General features: G+C 40.4%; 1 protein-coding gene across 8 annotated transcripts in view; it reads right to left on the bottom strand.

The window, feature by feature from the left end:
- Positions 1 to 20,964, bottom strand: part of SMYD3 (SET and MYND domain containing 3) — a 759,415-nt gene that overhangs the window by 340,488 nt on the left and 397,963 nt on the right. Inside the window, exon 1 of one of the 8 annotated variants that reach the window (XM_063608732.1) lies at positions 4,721 to 4,738. The exons of the other annotated variants lie outside the window; for them this stretch is intronic. The gene's annotated coding sequence lies outside the window, so the exon portion shown is untranslated. Of the gene's footprint in view, positions 1 to 4,720; positions 4,739 to 20,964 lie in introns of those variants that run through there. 8 annotated transcript variants of the gene reach the window in all.

Here is a 20,964-nt window from a genome sequence, read left to right as displayed (position 1 = left end):
CATACCTCCTATCTTTTCCACTCGGAAGACCCCTCTCTATAGAGAGAGCTGGTTTTCTTTATTCTTCTGCCTATTAAACCTCAGCACAAAAAAAAAAAAAAAAAAAAGAACTGAAGTCGGTTCTGGACTCATTCAGGGAAAATGTGCTTTAAATTTGGCTGTGGTGTTCTCCAATGGTCAAGGAGAATATGCTATTGATTTGTGCTCTGGCATTACCACTGCACGCTGACAGGCAGTTCTTTTAAACACATACTTGCGTGGTTTAGACAATGTCTGTGTATGACTGAAGCTTCACTTGAAATCCTAGTAGTTCTTGGAAAAATGTGAGCTCAATGAGCTAAATATAGTGCCAACAGGCATGAGTGATTAGCATGGTGCTAACTCTGCATCAGAAATATTAACTTTGTGTTTCCAATGCTACTTTCAACTTAAACTCAAAGGTTTTTTATATAAACGTTTAATAATACCTATAGCCTTTCTATTGGGCATGAATTCAAAACAGACAAGAAAATAGGTGTCTTAACCACATTATCACTGCTCATCACCAACAAAACTGTTAATAATCATAGACACAGAAATCTGGATATGTCCTCTAGTCATTTAACACAATTTTTTTTTAAAAAGTATATGTAGCTTTTACTAATAAATATTATATAAGATTCTGTTATCCATTCAAATCTTACTTTAAGAAAAAAGTCAATTTAGACTAAAGGCCATGTATGTGGTATTATACTTCACTTTTGATAAAATCTGATGAATTATAAGGCATAATCTTACTTTTTCAGGCTGGGGGTCATTTTAAGTGCTTATTTTTTCCAAAGAAGTGAGGAAAAAATGCTGAAATGATTTCAAAATTCTTACATGCACAGTGCAAATTTAAACTGCTGTTCGAAATTACCCAAGACCTATCAGAAAGGAGGAAACCACAGGAGAACTAGAAATAAACCTATTTCCATTCTTGGAAAACCATCCTGTACATTAAAAAATGTCACGCTTCTCATAAAAACAGGCAAATAGGCCAGTGGAATAGAACAGAGAATCCAAAAACAAATCTGCACATTTACAGTCAACTCATTTTTGACAAAGGCACCAAGAACATACATTGGGGTAAGGACACCCTCTTCAATAAACGGTGCTGAGAAACCTGGATATCCATATATAGAAGAATGCAAGTAGACCCCACCTCTCACCACATACAAAAATCCAATCAAAATGGATCAAGGACAAATGTACAACCCAAAGCTATGAAGCTACTAGAAGAAAACATTGGAGAAATGCTTCAGGGCATTGGCCTGGCAAAGATGTCTTTTGATAAGACCACAAAAGCACAGGTAACAAAAACAAAAATAGACAAATGAGATTATATCAAGCTAAAAAGCTTTTGCATAGCAAACAAAACAATCAACAGAGTAAAGAGACAGAATGGGAGAAGATATTTGCAAACTCTCCATCTGACAAGTGATTAATAATGAGACTATATAAGGAACTCAGCTCAATAGCAAAAAAACCACCAAAAGCAGAAAAAAAACACAAAAAATGGGCAAATTAACTGAATAAACTGAATAGACATTTTTCAGAAGACAAATGCCCAACACATATATGAAAAAAATTCTCAACATCATTAATCATTATGAAATGCAAATCAAAACCATAATGAGATATCATCTCACCCCAGTTAAAATGGCCATTTTAAAAAAGACGAAAAAGAACAGATGCTTGCAAGGATGTAGAGAAGGGGGAACTCTCATATCCTGTGGGTGAGAATGTAAATTAGTTGAGCTGTTATGCAAAAGAAAACATTATGAATGTTCAGTGAAAAACTAAAACTAGAACTACCACGTGACCCAGCAATCTCACAGGTGGGTATGTATCCAAAAGAAAGGAACTCAGTGCCTCAAAGAGATGCCTGCACTCTCATGTTTATCACAGCACGATTCACAACGGTCAAGATACGTAACCAACCTGTGCCCATCAACAGATACATGCATAAAGAAAATATAATGCATATATGTGTGGTGGAATATTACTCAGCCATAAAAAAGAATAAAGTCCTGTCATTTGCAGCAACATGGATAAGCCCGGAGGACAATATGTTAAGTGAAATAATCCAGGCACAGAAAGGCAAATATCTTATGTTCTCACTCACATGTGGGAGCTAAAACAATTTGAGGTAGAGAGTAGAGGGGTGGTTATCAGCGGCTGGGAAGAGTAGTGGGGGATGAAGAGAGCTTACTTAATGGGTACAAAAATATAATTATTATGTACAATTATTATGTATCAATAAAACTAATAAACTGAAAATGATTTAAGTTCCTAAAACTTGATAACAAAACCTCAGAGTAACAATTTTTCACTTTATTTTTTTTAATTCCAATAGAAATTCTATTAGCAGAAGATAAAATTTTAAAATGGTATCAAAGGGTTCTGTGCATATTTGGATACATTTAATATATAAAAACAATCCCATTCATGGGCAGCCCCCTCTTACCCGCCAAATACTTTTTTAGAAACAGAACCACACAGCCCACACAAATTCCTGGTTTACTAGAAGTCGGTGTGGCGTGTGTTTCACTATCCTGCATATATCCCCTATGCGGACAGGGGCAGAGCTGTGTCTAACTACCAAAAACCCACTTGGCCATAAGGGAGGTGGGGCCCAACATGTCCTAGGAACACAGCTGTATTCTTACTACAAGGACTACTCCAGCCGCTCTCATGGGGGCAGCTGCCTGCGGGAGACCACCAAGATGATGCAGTGTTTGTGATATTCACGTTATTTCTAATCAAAGGAAAAAACACTACCATGAGGGCTGGTGATAATGTTACAGTGAAACTAACAAAGACAGGGAAAGGTACCTCACGTGCCAGGTCCTGTGCCGGGGACTTTCCATACACTGCGTCCTTTAATCCACACACCAACTCCGTGTGGGAAACACAGCAGTCTACCCAGCAGTATACTACCCTAGGAGGGCTCTGATAGGTTCAGTAACTTTCTTAAACTTAGAAGAGAGCACTGAACCATAAGCCCAGTCCTTGCACTTCCACCTGCTGTGAAAGACTACAGGATTTAAGTTTTGTATCATTATGACTTAGTGTATCTGGATACTTGGGGCTCTCTCAGACTGATCTTCCAGAGAGCATGTCCCCCGCCTCGCCACCAACAGTCCATAACTTTCCAGACTTTTAAAGCCCTCTGGGTTGTAACAAGGTCAAAGAATTGCCGTTCAATGCCCAGGCAGATACACAAAGGTCCAGAGCCATTGCTTTTTCTATAGCAAAACTCACAGGATCACTCCTGGCTGTCCCTCAGGACTTTAAAGTGACATATCACATGAGCCATACTACATTTCTTCACGGCTAATGTCCCTCCAGAAATACCAGAAATCAGTATCATAACAAACCTAACACACATCACAGTTCCCACTTTTCATATCTAACCTGCGTCTAAATCTGCTGAGCGTATCTCGGAGCCTCTCTCCAGTTTGCCTCCTCGCCATTCCCTCCCTCCATGGCGGACTTTCCTCTTCTGTGGCCCTGAGTGTTTGCGGCAAGCCCCGCACTGGTATCTCTATTAGACCCTCTGCCCCTCCCAGCGACGTCTTGATCCTCTTCTGCTCGGGCACCATCTTCTTCAAACAGCCTTCTCTGGTCCCCTCAGCTGAACTGCAGGCTCCTCTTCTGGGCTTCCAAAGCCCCGTGCACATATCATCACATCAATGATGCCCAGCACTGGAATGTGTCTGTCTGTCTCTCCCCACACCATGCGCTTGCGGGTGGCTAGCACAAATACAACTTCATACATCTTTCCTTCACAGGAAGCAAAACAATTCGAAACAGGAGTTAAGACTGTCCAGGAGAAAGGGGAAGGAGCCCATGGCCATTTCGTATCTCTTCATAGCTACTCAATCATTAATTTAACAAATAACTTATCGAACTTATACTGTATGCCAGATAATCCGCTAGGCACTCCAAGCGCAGCAGTGAGTGTAGACAGGGGCAAACAACACAGCAGAGGAGTCAGCACGCAAATGTAATATGCAACAATAAGGTGCAGACAAGCTTCTTTGGGAGCACAGATTAGGAAGACAAATCATGTCTAAAGGATTCAAAGAAGACTGCACAAAACCTGGATATCTGAGCTTGGGACTGATGCATCTGTGGGAGTTAACCAGTAAAAGACACAAGGAAAAGGCAGGCTGACATCAAAAACACCAGTCAAATCAATCAAGCCATAACCAGGCCTTAAGCCCAGCTGCTTTCTTTTAAAGGAGAAAAGCAGCCTGAGCAACACAGTGAGACTCTGTCTGTACAAAAAATCAAAACTAAGCCTAGCATGGCGGCACGTGCCACAGTCCCAGCTACTCAGGAAGCCAAGGCAGGAGCATCACCTGAGCTCAGGAGCTTGAGGCTGCAGTGAGCCGTGATTATGTCATTACACCCCAGCCTAAGCAACAGGCAAGACCCTGTGTCAAAAAAATACAAGAAAAGTAAATAAAGGAGAAATGGCCTGAATATCAACTTCAACTCCTATTTTTCATAGAGCAGGACCATTATTAAAACTCCCTTGAAATATCCATACAAAGACACCTTCTATCAAGCCATGATTATAGTATTTTCTTCAATATTTATTGGAAATTATATAAAATATTTCCCCCATGAACAGCAGACATGCAATTCTGTGAGAACAGAGTAAATAAAACCAATATATATGAAACAGTACCTTTTCTGCAGTTGAGAGGTAAGCAAAAGCATCCTCTGTTTAATAAACAAGAAAAAAATGTTAAGGAAGAATGTAGAATAGGTTGCCACCAAATATGCAAATGCATTCACGCTTAATACCTATTCTTAGCTCAAGTGTCTAGAGGTTGCTTTGTGTCTTGGGCATCAATCTCAGAGCAAGCAGAATAGATGATCTGAAATATTAATCCTAAACGGGCCTTGCCAGTGGGCAGCTGTGGGCTCAGCAGAACCTCTGTGTAGACAGTCTCATTACCTACTTGTTCAGGCCTCTTTGCTGGCAAAAAGTATAGCTGAATAAACAGAAAGACAAGATCTGCAATGCCTCAGCACTCAGAAAATCATGACGATGGGAAGAATGAAGCTCTGAGGTCGAAATCTTTTAAACAGCAATAATCTTTGCGCTACATCAGACACCTGGCAATCTCAGTCCATTGTACTTATGGGAATGCTTTCTAGATGTTCTGATTAATACGGGTACCTGGGAGCCTGAACACAAAGACCTAACTAGAATACATTGCAATTCTGAGCCTCAGGCATTGTATATGAAAAAGATACCAGAACTAACTTTTGTTGAATAAAAGGATTCATGGTTCTTGCAAATGGTTATCATTGTAACAAATGGTTATCATTGTAACTCTATTTCCAGCTACATGACAACAAGTACAGTTTATGGGAAGAGACATGTGCAACAACCACCAAATGATCTGTCCACCTGATCAAAGACAATGAAATGATGAGTCCCTGCTCGTTTCTAGATATTATTTATCCAAGTTGTTGATTTGTAGGTGCTCGTTCCATTTTCTCCTACATAATCCAGTAATCTATAATCCAGTAAGAAACTCACAACATAGACATGCAATTTACAGTTTCTGCACAGGGTCATTAAACATTCTTTCATTACAAAGTATTTCTTGGATTCTTAAATATTTGGAAAATGCACAAAACACGTGAAAAATATAGTTGTTCAGACAAAGAAACGTCATTCTGATCTCATGTTTTCTCCCCAGGAACAGACTTCACAGCAATCCATTCCCTTTACATTTATTGTTTCCTTAACTTGCACCAAGCCTGAGGAGGTCAGTGCTTGGCACACATTAAGAAAACAATAAATAGGGAGGGGGTTACAAACTATGCTGATTTCCCGTTCTATGCCTCACTCTGGGTGAATTCAACCGTCTGAAGGGATAGCAAAGTCAGAAGTACGTGGCAAGCAGCAGGATGCTGAGATGGTTCCAGCTCAGACAAGGTTCCAGGAGAGAGAGCCTACCCATCTTTCCCAGGCCAAAATGTTTTCCATGTAATAAAGGTCACCAGTGGTTGCCAATATGCATATACGAACTATATTGGCTTGGTCAGAGTTAGCTGGAAAAGCAAAAGCTCTGTAGTACTCCAGAGTTCTCAGATAGACCTGTCCAAAACCTCTCATTCCTTTGTTCCAACCTTTAATTTCCAACCCCCACAATCCCACCCCAGTTTCCAACCAGTACTTTCACCGAGAGGGCTGTACCACTGCCTGGGAAGTCACACAATACCTTCTGCTTCGTGACCAACTCAGACTTGGATATCTACCTGCTACCTATCATATCAATATGATGTAGAGGAGTGTCCGGGGCCCTAGACCTAAATCACTTTGTGTGGCACCTGCATCAGCCTTCCTTAGTGACAATCTTAAATCTAGTTGGTTTTCTTTGAGAATTTATTTCCTTCCCAAGTATATTTCTGTGATTAAAATTATGTGGTGTCAGAAGTTTAGCTTCAATTATATTTTACAGACACCCGTCTACATTAAATTTACCTTCTTGCTTTTCCACCATCCTTAGTTTTGTTGTAGTGTTTTTGTTGCAACCCTGTTCTTCCTTCCTGTGTCTAATTATTTAAAAATTACCACTAAACTGATTTTTATATTTTATTTCCATCAAGATAAAAAAGATACAAATAGATGCCCTCAAAAAAGTTAATGATCAATTGGGTAAAACTATATCTATACCCGCACCCAAAAAGATAGCATAATTCAATGCACACATGCAAATCAAGAACAAGAAAGATGATGGAATTAGCTCCGAAACTACTAATCTTCACATTAACCTGCCTCTTGCATGTCAATAGTTTATTTCAAATATTCGGTCACTGTCAATCTAAGAAAGTCCTAAATCCAAAGCCCTGCGGGAATGACGTGAGTTTCCTGGTGTCCAGCACACGTTGGAAATCCTGCTGTGTGAAGAGGGTTCAGAGAGGCCAAAAGGCACCATTCATGGACTTTAGGAGAAAATATTTTGTATTTTGTGCATTTAGAAAAAGGCCACAATTTGAATGTTTAAATATTTAAAGCCAATAAACAAGGAGCTATTATTTAATTTTTAAAAAATCTTTTTTCAAATTTCCCTGGAATATTTTATTTCATTTACAAAATAAATGTATGAAGATGACAAAATCTTACAACTTTTTTGAGGCTGAGTGACACACTTTATCTATACTGTTCTAAATTTTACATTAACAAAATTATGTTCATCACTTAGAATGTGACATTGTATTTAGAAAGTCAGCTTCCCTTGTCCTATTAAAATGGTATTTAGATTATAAGTATTTTATTATACTCAACTTTTCAAAAACATAATTATTATATAAAGAAAGATATGTGTAGCTATATGTACATATATATACACTCACACACACACATTTGTAATCCTTTCAGGCTTACACATAAACACATGTTAAAATATTGAAAAGCAGTTCCAAAAATAACTAAAATGTCATTTGCCAAACTACTTCTAGGCTATCTCTGGGAATAGTAGAATTTTTGGTCATAAAAGGAACAAAACGTTTCCTATTTTGCTTTTCTCCCACCCTTTTCCAGCCAACCTCTTCTAACCAGTCTCCATCTTTAAATAATGCTAGAGACCTACAATAGTTTTCAACTGTCAGATTTAATCTCTTTGGTTGTATCAGACTGATAAGTTGAAAATAAATGGTAATAGCCAGTTTGTGTCAGGCCTATCGGGCAAGTTGTTTCTTCAGAATAATATTCAATTTGATACGTATTTTGAAACAAACATTTACTTTGTTTCATGGCTGGCTGTGAATAAACAGTTCTCTAAGTTCTTAGTGAAGGGACAGCAACATTTGACCATTCTATCTACCCATCTGCTTCTCTGTGGCAACAAACTGATTTCCATGGGACGCTTGACTAAAGCAAGGCTGTCTGTCCAAAAGAAGTAGAACTATGTCCTCAATAGGCAATGGAACAATGACTGAAACTGAGTCCTAGCACTGTCACCAATATCCCGAACAATCAAGCTTCAAACCCAAAAAGGTGCAAATAAAATTTAAGACTAGTTTGGGTTTGGTCCCAATGGGGCTAAGAAAAACTAGTGATTGTTGAACACTGGATTCACTGACAACTGGAGAGAAAAAATTAAAATTCCAACATTATGATGTCAATAATAATTTCATCTGCAGCAACATTCAGGAAGCTGATGAGATGATCCTAACGGGTGATTTAAAGTGAAAGGGAAAAAAAACACCCTTGGCATAATTTAATAAGATCTTCAGACTGAAGCATATTCAAGGGTTTCATGAAAGACCTTCTCATGGCCTTTTAATAGCTCTTTCCAATTCCAATCAACTGGTTAAATGCCAATTCTCATTACCTCATCAGAAATCCAAAGCCAGTCTTTTCTGATTAAATCATTAAATAACTGTTAACAGTACAATGACTAGTAAGTATTTATGGACAGCCCAGCACTGATATGCAGCTTTCAGTTCTCCGTGCCAAAGGAAAAACTGGAGTGGGCGATTTAAAATCATAATAAATTCTATTCATCGTCGGAATGTGCTAGGATATATTTACCTAAAATATTCACTCTTCTTAATTGTTTTACTGGCACTAATACATAGATTGGGAAGACAGGCATGGTGGCTCATGCTGGTAGTCCCAGCTACTTTGGAGGCTGAGGTAAGAGGATCCCTTGAGCCCAGGAGTTCAAGGCCGTGGTGAGCTATGGTTGCGCCATTGCACTCTAGCCTGGTGACAGAGCAAGACTTCAACGCATTAAAACAAAAAAAAGTTTATTGTAGATTAGTATAACCTTTTCATACTCTCAATAGACTGCAGAAATGATGATTAAAAGGGAGTTCATTTTCGTGGAAAAGCCAGGTAGGTAGTGAAGAAATGGGAAAACATGTCAACTGTGACCTGCCGCTGCCTGGCAGCATGACGAGTCAGATGGCCCCACTCAGGAGTCACTCCAAGGCCTGGGGACGTCTCCACTGGGCAATTACCACACCAACAGGCAATGCCTATGTCAACTCATACCAAAGCTCACTTTTTCCACAGATCTGCCTGCAACCCTTGCTTCCCCTCCTCCCTGACTGCTTGCTGACCCTCAGGACTGGACAAACATGGCTCAAGAGACCAGGGTTCTGGTTCCAAGTCCAAGCTTGTCACCATCCTCCCAAGACAGAAGATATTCACCCTCAGAGTTGGAAAAGGTCGGCTCTGCCACGTCCTCTTTCCTTTTGCACTTTTATTTTTTATATTCCTGAGCATCATGGGACAGTGCTCCTCTGAGAAAATGAATGCGACTCTCCAGAGGACGATCCACAGCAAACCCAAAGCCTCCTTTGCTTACAAGTCATAGAAAGATCCCACGAACACTCTATTCTCTATGCAACTTCTTGTCCATGCAGTCTTACCACGGAGGAGGATATTATCATGGAGAAAAACAGGCTTTGACTTAAAAAACAAAATAAAATAAAGCATAATCAACTAAAACTACCATTTAACTTACGCTGTAGGTCACTGCGGCAAAGAAATGATCAAGTTTCAGTATCTTCCAGAAACTAGATAAATCATCATAGCTTGTTTAAATGAATACATCACTAGCAATATGTATTTTTGGGGTTTTTTTTTTCTTTTTACAGATTAAGAAGCTTATAATATGTGAAGTTCTGTCCACAGTTACCTGAGATGTTAGGGTTGGTTGAGCTTCAAATAGATACTTCCAATGAGAAGCAGCCAAATATAATTTTTTATGTGAGAAAATAACTGCAATGCTAGTATGACCCTTTATTTTCCTAGGGCTAAAGTCAGAAAACAGAAACAAATATAAAAGTATCACATTCGTGTCAACGGCTTAGTGAAGATAGGACCTTATTATCCTTTAAATGCTGCTTAAAATGCTCCCAGACTCGCCCGTTTATCTGCTCCTCTTCCAGCAGAGTGTCTGGCACAAAATGGCTGTTCCTTCAATCTCTGCCAATCCCCATCCACATCTTTCAACTGGCAGGAATTTCCCTAATTAAATGCTACCTGCAGTATTTTTACCACACTCTCAATCATCACTGTACTTAAAAGCTTAGCTCATAACTGTCTTTTAATACTTTAAAAAATATGGCTTATGTAAATTTTATAAAAATCATTTAATTGTACATTGAAAATGGTATTTTATGGCATGTAAATTATGTTCATATGCGGTTAGGTTCTTGTTCTCAAGTTATTTCATTTTGCTTCTTTTTCTTTAAAATTTATTCAACACAACAGTTCAAGGAATGAAAAGATTCCCTCTTTTTCTTTAACATCTTTTCACTCTTCCCGGTAGGCAAGCGTAAGATAAACATTAAGTGACACATAAATTGCCTCTTTCTGTCTTTTGAGCTCAATGCCCTGAAAGCAGCCCAATCTCCTACCTTTTATGTTTGTTGGTAAATTTAAACTGAAGAATTAAACAGGATGCAGGTGTTTGAAATTCTCTTTGTTCAGCCTACGTAAATACCTCCATTATCCATTTTAACAATCTATTCCTAAATGCTGATGATTCCCAAAGTTCTATCCGGCTTTAATTTCTCCACAGACCTTTGCATCTGAGTACATAACTGCCTGCTAAAGATCTCCAGGCACCTCATATGGTTTCTGGAGCTGAACTCATCATCCTTCTTCCCAGCACGCACAGGCTCTTAGCAATGCTTCCACTATGTACGTAGCTCAAGCTTGAACCTGTGTCACCTCGAACTCCTTGCCTCTCTCCTACTTTCTGACTTGAATCCACCTCGATGTCCTACCAATTTTACTTTCTATTTATTAACTCTTTAGTCTGTCCCCAATATTGCTGCTCTAGTTCAGATTCCAAATATTTCTCACCTGAACCACTGCACCATCTCTCAGCTGTCTCCCTTCTTCTCTACATCTCAGATCCCCTTCTCCATAATGGCCAGCACAATCCCACTGAAACTCCATTTGGTTGGTTACTTCTCCATTAAAGGGTAAACCCTTTAATCGCTGTTCCTCTCTTTCTCACTCAACCACAAATTCTCACATGTCATATAGAACCCAGCCTCTGAGAATCTGGCCCCAGCCATCTCTTCCTCTAAACCCTACAGTCCCTTCTTGGAATGTCTCTCTTGTTTTCACTGGCTAGCACGTTCTCATCTCCTAACAGTATTCTAGGCCAGGCATGGTGGCTCACACCTGTAATCCCAGTGCTTTGGGAGGCTGAGGCAGGAGGATTGCTTGAGGCCATGAGTTGGAGACTGGCCTGGCCAACAAAGTGAGACCTTGGCTCTCAAAAATAATAATAATAATAATAATAATAATAATAATCCTACCTACTCCAGAGGCTGAGGTGGTATTAAACCCAAGTGTTTAAAGCAGCAGTGAGCTATGATCATACAAGTGCACCCCAGTCTGGGTAACAGAAGGGGACCCTGTCTCTATCAAAACAAAAAACAAAAACTATTCTCCTTCATTGACTTTCATGGCCCCACATTCTCAGCAAGATTTGCTAATTTTGCTACGGCTCCTGTGAGCCTACCCACTCCAACCACACTGCTGTATTTAAGTGCCTGTCCTCCACTTTAAAACGTGAGCTACCTGAGGGCAGGATTTATGTCTTGTATTTCTATCCACAACTCATAATACAATGATTCTTACAAGGTAAGCTGTCAATAAATATTGAAGAATGAACAAATGAATATAGGGAGTTCAAACATGAGAACTAAAGGTCTATATCAGAAAACTGTCAGTCAAGATTCTAGCTGTTATAATACAGAAGGCCCCATCACATTCCCCAAGACAAATTTATATTTTCCCACTGTCCTTAATTTTATTTCTTATACTCTCATTCCTGAAATAATGTTGATTATTTTGAGAACAGAATATTAAGGCTATCGAGAGTGATGCTTCTCTCTCCTCTTGGATGCAAAAATTATCTGTATCTTCATCCACAGGAAAACATGTCCCTCCCTGTGCTTCAGTCTGTCCATGTAAAAAGAAAAAAAAAAAAGCTCGTGCTCCTCACCTGGCCCCCCATCTCTTCCCAAACCCCACTCATTCACTTTCACCTCTGAGACAGCCCTCAGATTTATTCCCTCCTCTAAATTCCCAGAGCCACTGCTATAGTTGAGGTCGTTATCAGCTCTTATTTAGACTGTTTTGACAACCTCTTAACTAATCTCTCCCCTTCTAGTCTCTCCCTTTCGTAACCCACTCTTTATGCGCCTGGGCTCTAACCAAAACTGATCATGCCTTAAAATCTTCTCATGTGAATAAGAAAAAGCTCAAAACTATTAGTGTGAAAATCAAAGCCTTATGCCGTCTTGCTTCATTCTACCTTTCTAACCTCACCTCCCTGGGTGCATTCTAGAACCCACCCATCTGCTGATCACTTCTCAGCAGGTGCTGTGTGCCACCTCTCCTCATTTGTGCTCATGCTTTTTTCCTTTGACTTTATCCCTCTGTCACCCTGAAAACTCCCTACTCATCCTTGAAGAAAACCTTGTTCAGATGGGCCATTCTTCTATAAAACCTTTCAACCTGTCCAATTACAAATCACGACTCTTTTCAGGGTTTCTGTAGCATTTATCTTATACGCCTGGTATGGAACACAAACTATTAGTTCTAGCTCCACTCTAAAATGGGAGCTCATTTGAAAGAAAAGTCTATGAATTACACATCTTCGAATATTCACTGGCTGAGATAAGGCAAGAACAAGTCTTACCACTGAATTTTCAGGAGCACCTAACAAAGCTCCAAGATGGAGATAAATTTGTGGAATAAAAGAATCACCCACTTGTAAGAGCGAATATGCAGAATTGGGTAAATGAGTTAACATAAAATACTTTGAAAACATAAATATGTCCAAAATGATTTAAACATTTACTGTGAAACATCCCTGGTATACAAAGACTAGAACGGTGCTACTCAGAGCATGCTGTTCACCAGAGACTGTGGTGGGCCCACTGTGAAATAAGACACAAAATAAAAAGAATAAGTATTTAGAAATGTCTACAGCAATGTGATACGGCTGATCCATCGAAACGCAGGCTGAGTGGGCTCGTCTCCTGGGAGAAGGTACTGGCTGGTTCGGGTCTTGTCGAACTTGTGTATAAAAGTGACACATGGGGCAAGAGCTGCAGGCTGGTCATGTTGCAATAGGACGATATTCGTCTGAGACAGACTGGAAATGGGGGGGAAAATAAAACAAGCCTTTTGCGAGATAGTTTAAAAAGCAAAGGGAGTAAAATAAGAAACTCCAGTGTACCAGAACCAATTTCCTCATATTTACCTTCCATATTCGCTTGAGATCTTTCCTCCCCATGATAAAAAAAAATTATAGATACAGTTGAAACCACCTCTATGGCCTTCCCCAACCCTTGTGTTCCCCCTCCTGCTCCTATATCATTTTTTAAATAGGCTACCGTCAAAGGAAAAGCAGAGCTGGATAGCAGAGCGATGAAAATATTTTTTATCAGGACTACAGCAAGAGGGGGAAAGAGATCTCAGTCAAGACCCCAGGCTGAATCCAAACACAGCATCGGCAAGTGGGAATTTATAGCCAAAGAGGAGGGTGGCAGTCGGTGAATGAAAAATTATTAAGAGGCAAAATCACAGGTAAGAGGACATTCTGGCCACACCATCCTAACAGGATTCTTGCCGAAGACAGGCCAAGATGATGAGACATCACCCGATGGGGGATGAGGAAGCCGATCAGACACTGAGACTGATCAGATATGAAGGACTGGGGTTCTGGCTAAATTGACTTAGCAGGGTCCTTGCTAAAATGCACACAGATGGGCCCTGGTGGGGACAGAGTTCAGGAACCTGACTAAAGTTCAGAAAAGCAAAGAATCTTTGTCAGCACCAAATCCCGTTTAGGAGGATGAAATTTTCCTGTTGAGGATTAGGGTCATGTTTTATTTCACCAAAAAAAAAGCACTAAAAATGAACAATGATCAATGTTATTGTACAGACTCTAGCCTGCTAATATTATGTGAAAAGGTGCTGTGCCCCCTTGTCTGTGACCCTTCAGCCACAACTCATACAACTCAACTCCTGAACTCCAAGTGAAAGGCCCTCTGCTGCCCCAACCTGCAGAGGGAGAAACACCTTACTGAAATGTCTACAATTTGGAAAGAAAGACTAAAGAGCATGTTGTATGGCTGTAGAAAGAATAACACAGACAACGGATTTATTGCTAATAAAACAGACTAAGAACAATGGGCTGATGAGACTTAACTAAAAAGATGTTTATTCCAATGTTAGAGGTTACCTCAGAGAAGACACACAGAGAAAAGAAATGCCCGAAATGCCAGGTGGAAAGTAATGGGCTTTCCACGGTTAATCAAATGGGCACTGCCATGCCAACGTGCCCCCTGAAATTCAAACCCTCTATTTTTGCATGGCTGCCAACTCATTTCCAAAACATCCACTGCTAATCAAACTTGTTTGGCTGCCTCCTTATCGAAACTTTACAAAACTTTAATTTCAGCCTCATGAGCCCTGCAGCTGTAAATTAATTGAATGAAATTGACAAACATTATGCAGTGAGATAAAGCACTTTCAAAGTCTTTTCCCTATTCAGTTGACTTAGCTGCCCAGCATGCCAGTTTTGCTTGACATGAGTTCAGAATTCCTGGAAACCTTCCTAATCCTACTCTCTAGGCCTTGTGCCTATCCATGGAACCATGTTAACCCATATCCGGAAAATTAATAAACCTCGGATGGGTTTAAGCACTCAAAATACTCCTGATACTTCTTGCCATTCATTACATTGTAGACATCCTTTGCACCAGGAGAATCCTCCTCAAAAGACCACGACGGCAGCAGATAAAATCCCTGAGGTTATAAGCATACAACAAAATGTCTCATTTAAGATTACTGCAGTCTGAAGCCAGGAATTAAATTTGCTGAAGGTGCAGTCACTTATGCCTCAGTTAAATAAAGATAGTCCCAAAACTGATTTCTGAACTTACCCATTTCTCAAAGGGAGTGCAAAATTATCATGATTTTTAAACAGCAAGGCGAGTAAACTGATCGCCTCTGTATCTGCCAACTGAACAAATGAGTCAGCTAATCAGTGGTTACATACATCACACTGACAGAGAGGAGAGAGAAGACCATTAACTTTCTGAAATGAGAAGTCCTAATATACTGAGGTGCCACAAGTCACTTAGGATTTCCGTGGTTATGAAAGAAGAATTGAAACGTCTCTTCCCTCTGGTGGGTTTTCACAGCACAACTGCCACAGCTTCCACCTGAGGTCTAGTCTCTGACCTTCCCTCTTCATCAATGTTATCAGCATCTGGAAGCCCTCTGGCCTATGTGGAGCCATGGGGACAATGGAGGCAGTTTCAAAGCTTCTGTCTTATGACAGAAAACCTGGGTGTAAAACAACCTCTGATATGAACTACTAAGGGACTTGTATAGGTTCCTTAAACTCTCCGAACACTGTTCTCAACAGCAAAGTGAGGAGAAAAACAGCTCTCGAGTAGGGTTGGTATGAACGTGAAAAAAGAGAAAGTAATACAAGAGTTGGGCATATAATAGGCTCTTAAAAAGAATTCTGAAGGCCGGGCGCGATGGCTCACGCCTGTAATCCCAGCACTTTGGGAGGCCGAGGCGGGCGGATCACGAGGTCAGGAGATCGAGACCATCCTGGCTAACATGGTGAAACCCCGTCTCTACTAAAAATACAAAAAATTAGCCGGGCGCGGTGGTGGGCGCCTGTAGTCCCAGCTACTCGGGAGGCTGAGGCAGGAGAATGGCGTGAACCCGGGAGGCGGAGCTTGCAGTGAGCCAAGATTGCGCCACTGCACTCCAGCCTGGGCGACAGAGCAAGATTCCATCGCAAAAAAAGAAAAAAAAAAAAGAATTTTGAAATGGAAATGTATCTATTTTTCCTTTCTTTAGAAAACAGAAAATGAAGCCAACATATCTCATCACAGATTGCTCTTTAAATATGCCACCTTATACCAAAAGCAGACAAGTTCACAAAGAGATTATTTTTATAATTTAATCACAGAAAAGACTAGACTATCAGGTAGTTGGTGGCTACAGAAGTGACTGCTCCCCACTCAAGCAAGGAATGGACAGAATAAGTCCTTGAAATAAATGCTCAGGTCTTCCCTTAGTAATTCTGGACAGTGGGGAAATTAGCTCATTCAAACAAAGTTTATTAAATAAATAAAATCCCAGCACTTGTCTCTTTAGACAAAAACCACATGGAAACAATACAAAAGATTGCTAATGCTTTGGCGAATGAATCACTCTTCCAAATGCCATTTACAAAAGCCCACCAGACCTCCAGCTGTGCTGATGCCATGGGAACCCCTAGGGCAATTATAAGTGGATTTAACTCAAGACCAGAAAACAGGAGTAATTTTTAAAGACCCAAAAACTTCCAAATAAATAAATCTGGAAAGGAATTACTGTTTACACCACAGAGCCACAGGTTCAAATAGCCAAACTTAAAGAAGAAAAAACACACATGTATATATCTACTTCATCATGTAATCTCTGAACAATAAGAACTTTATTGAGTTGTCACTAAGGAAAGAGCAAAATCTAAGATAGTAGTTTCTGGAAAATGAAAGTCCAGAGAAACTTGGCCATAAAATGAAAATTATAACGGACTTACAGAGCTGGTCTTCTTTGGGTTAAGAGACAAAGGTCTTCTTGTGCAGAGGAAGAATTCAAAAGAGGAATTCTTAAGTAGATGGCTGATGCATCCACGTCTAAACATCCAAAATCTACCAAGCACCTACTACATAACTAAGCCCTGTGTCAGAAGCTGTGGAACAAGAAGAACCACTAAAACTTATCTCTGACCTCAAGAAGTTTATAGTTCAGGGAAGTGACTGACAATCATAATACAGAGGCATAAGGGCTATCCAAATAGGGTCACGGGTTACACTATGAATACAGGTATCACATCAGAAAATTACCGTACTTAAAATCTCAGCAAAGAGATTATACCCTCACACAATTAATGTTATCAACATCCATCCAGTCTCTCAAGCTCACCCTCTTCAACAATCTTTGCTTTACTGAGTTCCGGGTGGACTATTTAAATATCATACAAATTGATTCTGACATCACAATCACTGCCTGCTTCCTAAAACTTGCCCTCCACCGTCTATTATAAATGCTTTCCAATCAGTGCTCCCATTCTTCATTCTATTCACCACTTAGTTACTAGAATGTTTTTCTCAACTATGAATCTGACTTCACTCCCTTTCCTGAAAACCTCCTGTAGTTCCTGTTGTGTACGGGATAAAGGTCAGACAACTTAGTATAGCCCAGCTCAGTCCAGCTAGCAAAGCAAATACTAGCTTTATTCCCTGCAAGCAACGTAAGACAAAGACAACCACACTAAACTCAGTGTTAGCAGGCCACCATCCTCCCTGAGGCCTCCACTGCTTTGCACACACTCCTCTCTTTCTCAGAAGGTCCTTTCCCCTCCTCCTGTTGGTGCAGCCAATTCTTTCTCTTCCTTCTAATGCACCATCTTCTGTGTAGTCTTCTTTGACACTAGGTAGGGTTACATCTTTGCTCTGTGTTTCTATAACACTCTTCATATGCCATGGAACTGCATTCGTTATATTGGTATAATTTTATTTGTCTTTTTTCTTCCTAGACTGTGAGCTCCTGGAGTTCAGGGACCATTTCTTAATCATCTTCCAGAACCTATCACAATGAATGACACGAAGAATATATTTGATAAAAATCTGATGAATGAACCACTCTAAATGCAACTCTAATAAAGAAAATTGCTGCCTATTCAGTTGGAACTGTACCATGTTACAAACATAAAATTATGTATAGTCTGATAAAGAAATACTGTAATAGCCTTGGAAACAGCTCACATACAATTTTTTTTATAAATGGATTCATTACCATATAACTGGACCAGCTTACTGAAGAGTAGCCCTACAGCAGTCACTTTGCAGTTTGCAATTCATTTGAGGTTCAAAGCTAGCTCAAGGGAAAACAACATTAGTATTAACAAACTTATTTTTAAGCTTAAGGTCAGAATTTAAGGGAAAATAAATAAATATAATATGTTCTAAGAATCCAAAGGAATTTTAAAAAATTGCCCCCTGCAGCTGTAATTTCTGCATGGATGAGAAAACCTTAATTGCTTGCTGGCTTCCAAGAAAGCCATTAACCTGCATTTAAAAATTCAGCTTTCATCAAGAACAACCTCACACATCCAGCTCTCATGGAAAAAGGAATAGAAGCCTCTGACCTAGTTTTCAATTATTACCAAACTACTGATAATTGATCTCCTGGTCTCCAGGTTTGTTTGTTTTACTAAAATAAATTCCCTCTGGAGCTGCAGGTGCTTACCATGGGGCTGCGCAGGTGGAAAGCAGCCCAGTCTTACTATGAGGATGTCCGTTTGCCATCTGGGAACAAGGAGGAAGAAGCAGAGACCTGGGCAAGACCTCAGAGTAAGTGTCCTTTTTGGCGGCTCCCAGGGGTCCCGATCATGTGTTATAGGAAGGCAGAATTATTTGAGATAAGGATAGGAGCTGAAATAAGCAGTGCTAATACTGGTTAAAAGTTGGTGTTTCAGCTGCAGTCACAACAGATAATGTCTCTTCAGTTATATTTCCAAGCTATTTCTCATTTGGCAATGTACACTTACACCAAAACTGGGAAACTCTCAGAAGTGGCAGACCTTGGCAACAAGTGAATGGAAACTGTGAATTACAGTACATGCCACTGAGTAAAGGTTGCACATCTAGAAACCAGAAATCAGGTTCTGTCTTGGCTCAGCGTCTAACTAGATGTGTGGTCTTAGACAAGTCATTTAACCATTGGGGATTCAGTCTCTTCATCTGTAAAGAGTTCATTTAGATGATCTCTTAAGTCCCTAAGATCCCCATTGTTAGGTCCAGGGTCACGTTCCAGCCCATGCTGAGGCCGGAAGGGAGTGGGTAGATGAATGGCAGACAGCTGAAAGAACACTCAGGGGGCTACAGGTAGATGAAATACAATTTTATTCAGCAGCTCTCTTACACTGTGTGTCTCGGCTGCTTGTTCCAGCCACTCCCAAGCACAGATCTCTGCTGGCTCTCTCTCCCTTTGGGGTCAACAGCTTAACTCTTTCCCTCTGAGCGCAAGCAAGCTGAGCTGTGTCCTGGCTCCCTGCTGCAAGACAGACAGATCTGCCGCTCTCTCTCTTTCTTTGGGTGCAAGCACGCCTGCACAGTGTCACCAGGGCAATTATACCTTTTAAAGACAACAGTGGCAAAGAGCCAAGTGATGGCCCTCCCATGTTATGGCTACATAGCTGTTTACATTACACATGGAGTTGTGCGCCTGCGCTACAGACTTGCTGAGTCACCCGGGATGTTTACCTCAGCCCATCCTGCCTGGCTGCAGTGCAGCCATGTTCCTTACACCTACCAATTTAAAAGTACTGTAATTCCATTTTAAGGGTTCTAAACCATGAACCATGTTCATGGTTTAGGATTTTAGATATTTCTCATTTAAACTTAGGAGCGAACTCTGCATTAGGACATTTCTCCTTTCATTGTCCATAAGATAACTCACCAAATCCTTGCGCAAAGAGAAACAAATATAAACTACATAAGAAATGACAGGTGAGCCTTACCAAGGACCCTGACCCATGCATAACATCTCAGTATAGCATACATATATATATAGTATATGACAGAAACATGCCGTGGGCTTTCATACCCTCTACAATAGTTAATTATAAGTTTCATCCCCCAAAGAAGGCAACTTACATACTTAAGTTTTTCTAAATAGAATCCAGGTGCTTTCACCAGTGATGCTCTCCAAGGGATCCCATCATAGTAATCAGTCTAGCCAGTGCCAACTTCAGTTCTACTAAATTTAATGCCCTCTTATTTTGACTCAGGAATAAATTATCTCAATGGCTACTCACATGGTCCAGCATAGCAGAAAAAAAAGCCACACTGAGCAAGCGGTGGTCCTTTCCATGCTACACAAGCAAGAAATGCCTATAAAGACAGACTTGAGTGCAGTCTAAAGAATCTTTTGCTTTGCCTTAACACTCTACTTCTGGATATCCTTGCTCAAAAAGAAGTCTACTCAAGGTGTGTATCTTTCCTCTTTATAAGCCCTCTGGCCTCAGGAAGACTGGTTTCATTCATGTGGTCATGTTTTTGCACAGCTTAAGATTAAACTGTATGATCCTTCCTTCTGGGTTCCTACAAGGGCATTCCAAAGTCCCCTCAAATAACCAAAACGGTGCACATCCCCTTTGCGTCCCACAGCAGTCTGCTAGTTTATGTAATACCATAATGACAGCTATCTGGAGTGGAACAGTGACACTGCTTTTTCCCAGACTACTTCACCATGTGAGGTAAACGGTAGAGGCAGCAATAGGTCTGCTCAGTCTATGGCTAATACAAGACCTTGCTTATGATAGACTTCAAGAGCTGCTTATTAGCCAGCTGTTAATTCATACAAACTGCACAGAAATTCATTCTGGAGCAATATTACTTGTTTCACATTATACTTAACCTTGAAAAGGTTAGTTTTTCAATGGGGGATGATTATCCTGGATAGATGCATACCCCCTACAAACATGAAACTGGCAAGTTCACTAAAGATTTCTCAAGAGCCACCAAGCTAGCAAAAGTCGCAACCAAATAATATTATATACTCTGCCCTTCAGAGCAACCGTCTTCATGCTGAAGTCTTCAGTTCACAGAACGACTGACTTATTTTCAAAAGAGGAAGGCTGTATTACATATGGTAACTCTCTCCAAATCTATACTGACGAGCTAATTCTTCAAAAGGTAAGACCAATTACCGCGCAGGAGGAGAAGCCATCCTTACCGCGCAGGAGGAGAAGCCATCCTTACCGCGCAGGAGGAGAAGCCATCCTTACCGCGCAGGAGGAGAAGCCATCCTTACCGCGCAGGAGGAGAAGCCATCCTTACCGCGCAGGA

Source organism: Pan paniscus, chromosome 1 (genome assembly GCF_029289425.2).
Source record: "Pan paniscus chromosome 1, NHGRI_mPanPan1-v2.0_pri, whole genome shotgun sequence".
Lineage (NCBI taxonomy): Eukaryota > Metazoa > Chordata > Mammalia > Primates > Hominidae > Pan > Pan paniscus.
This window is presented reverse-complemented; position numbering and strand designations above follow the sequence as displayed.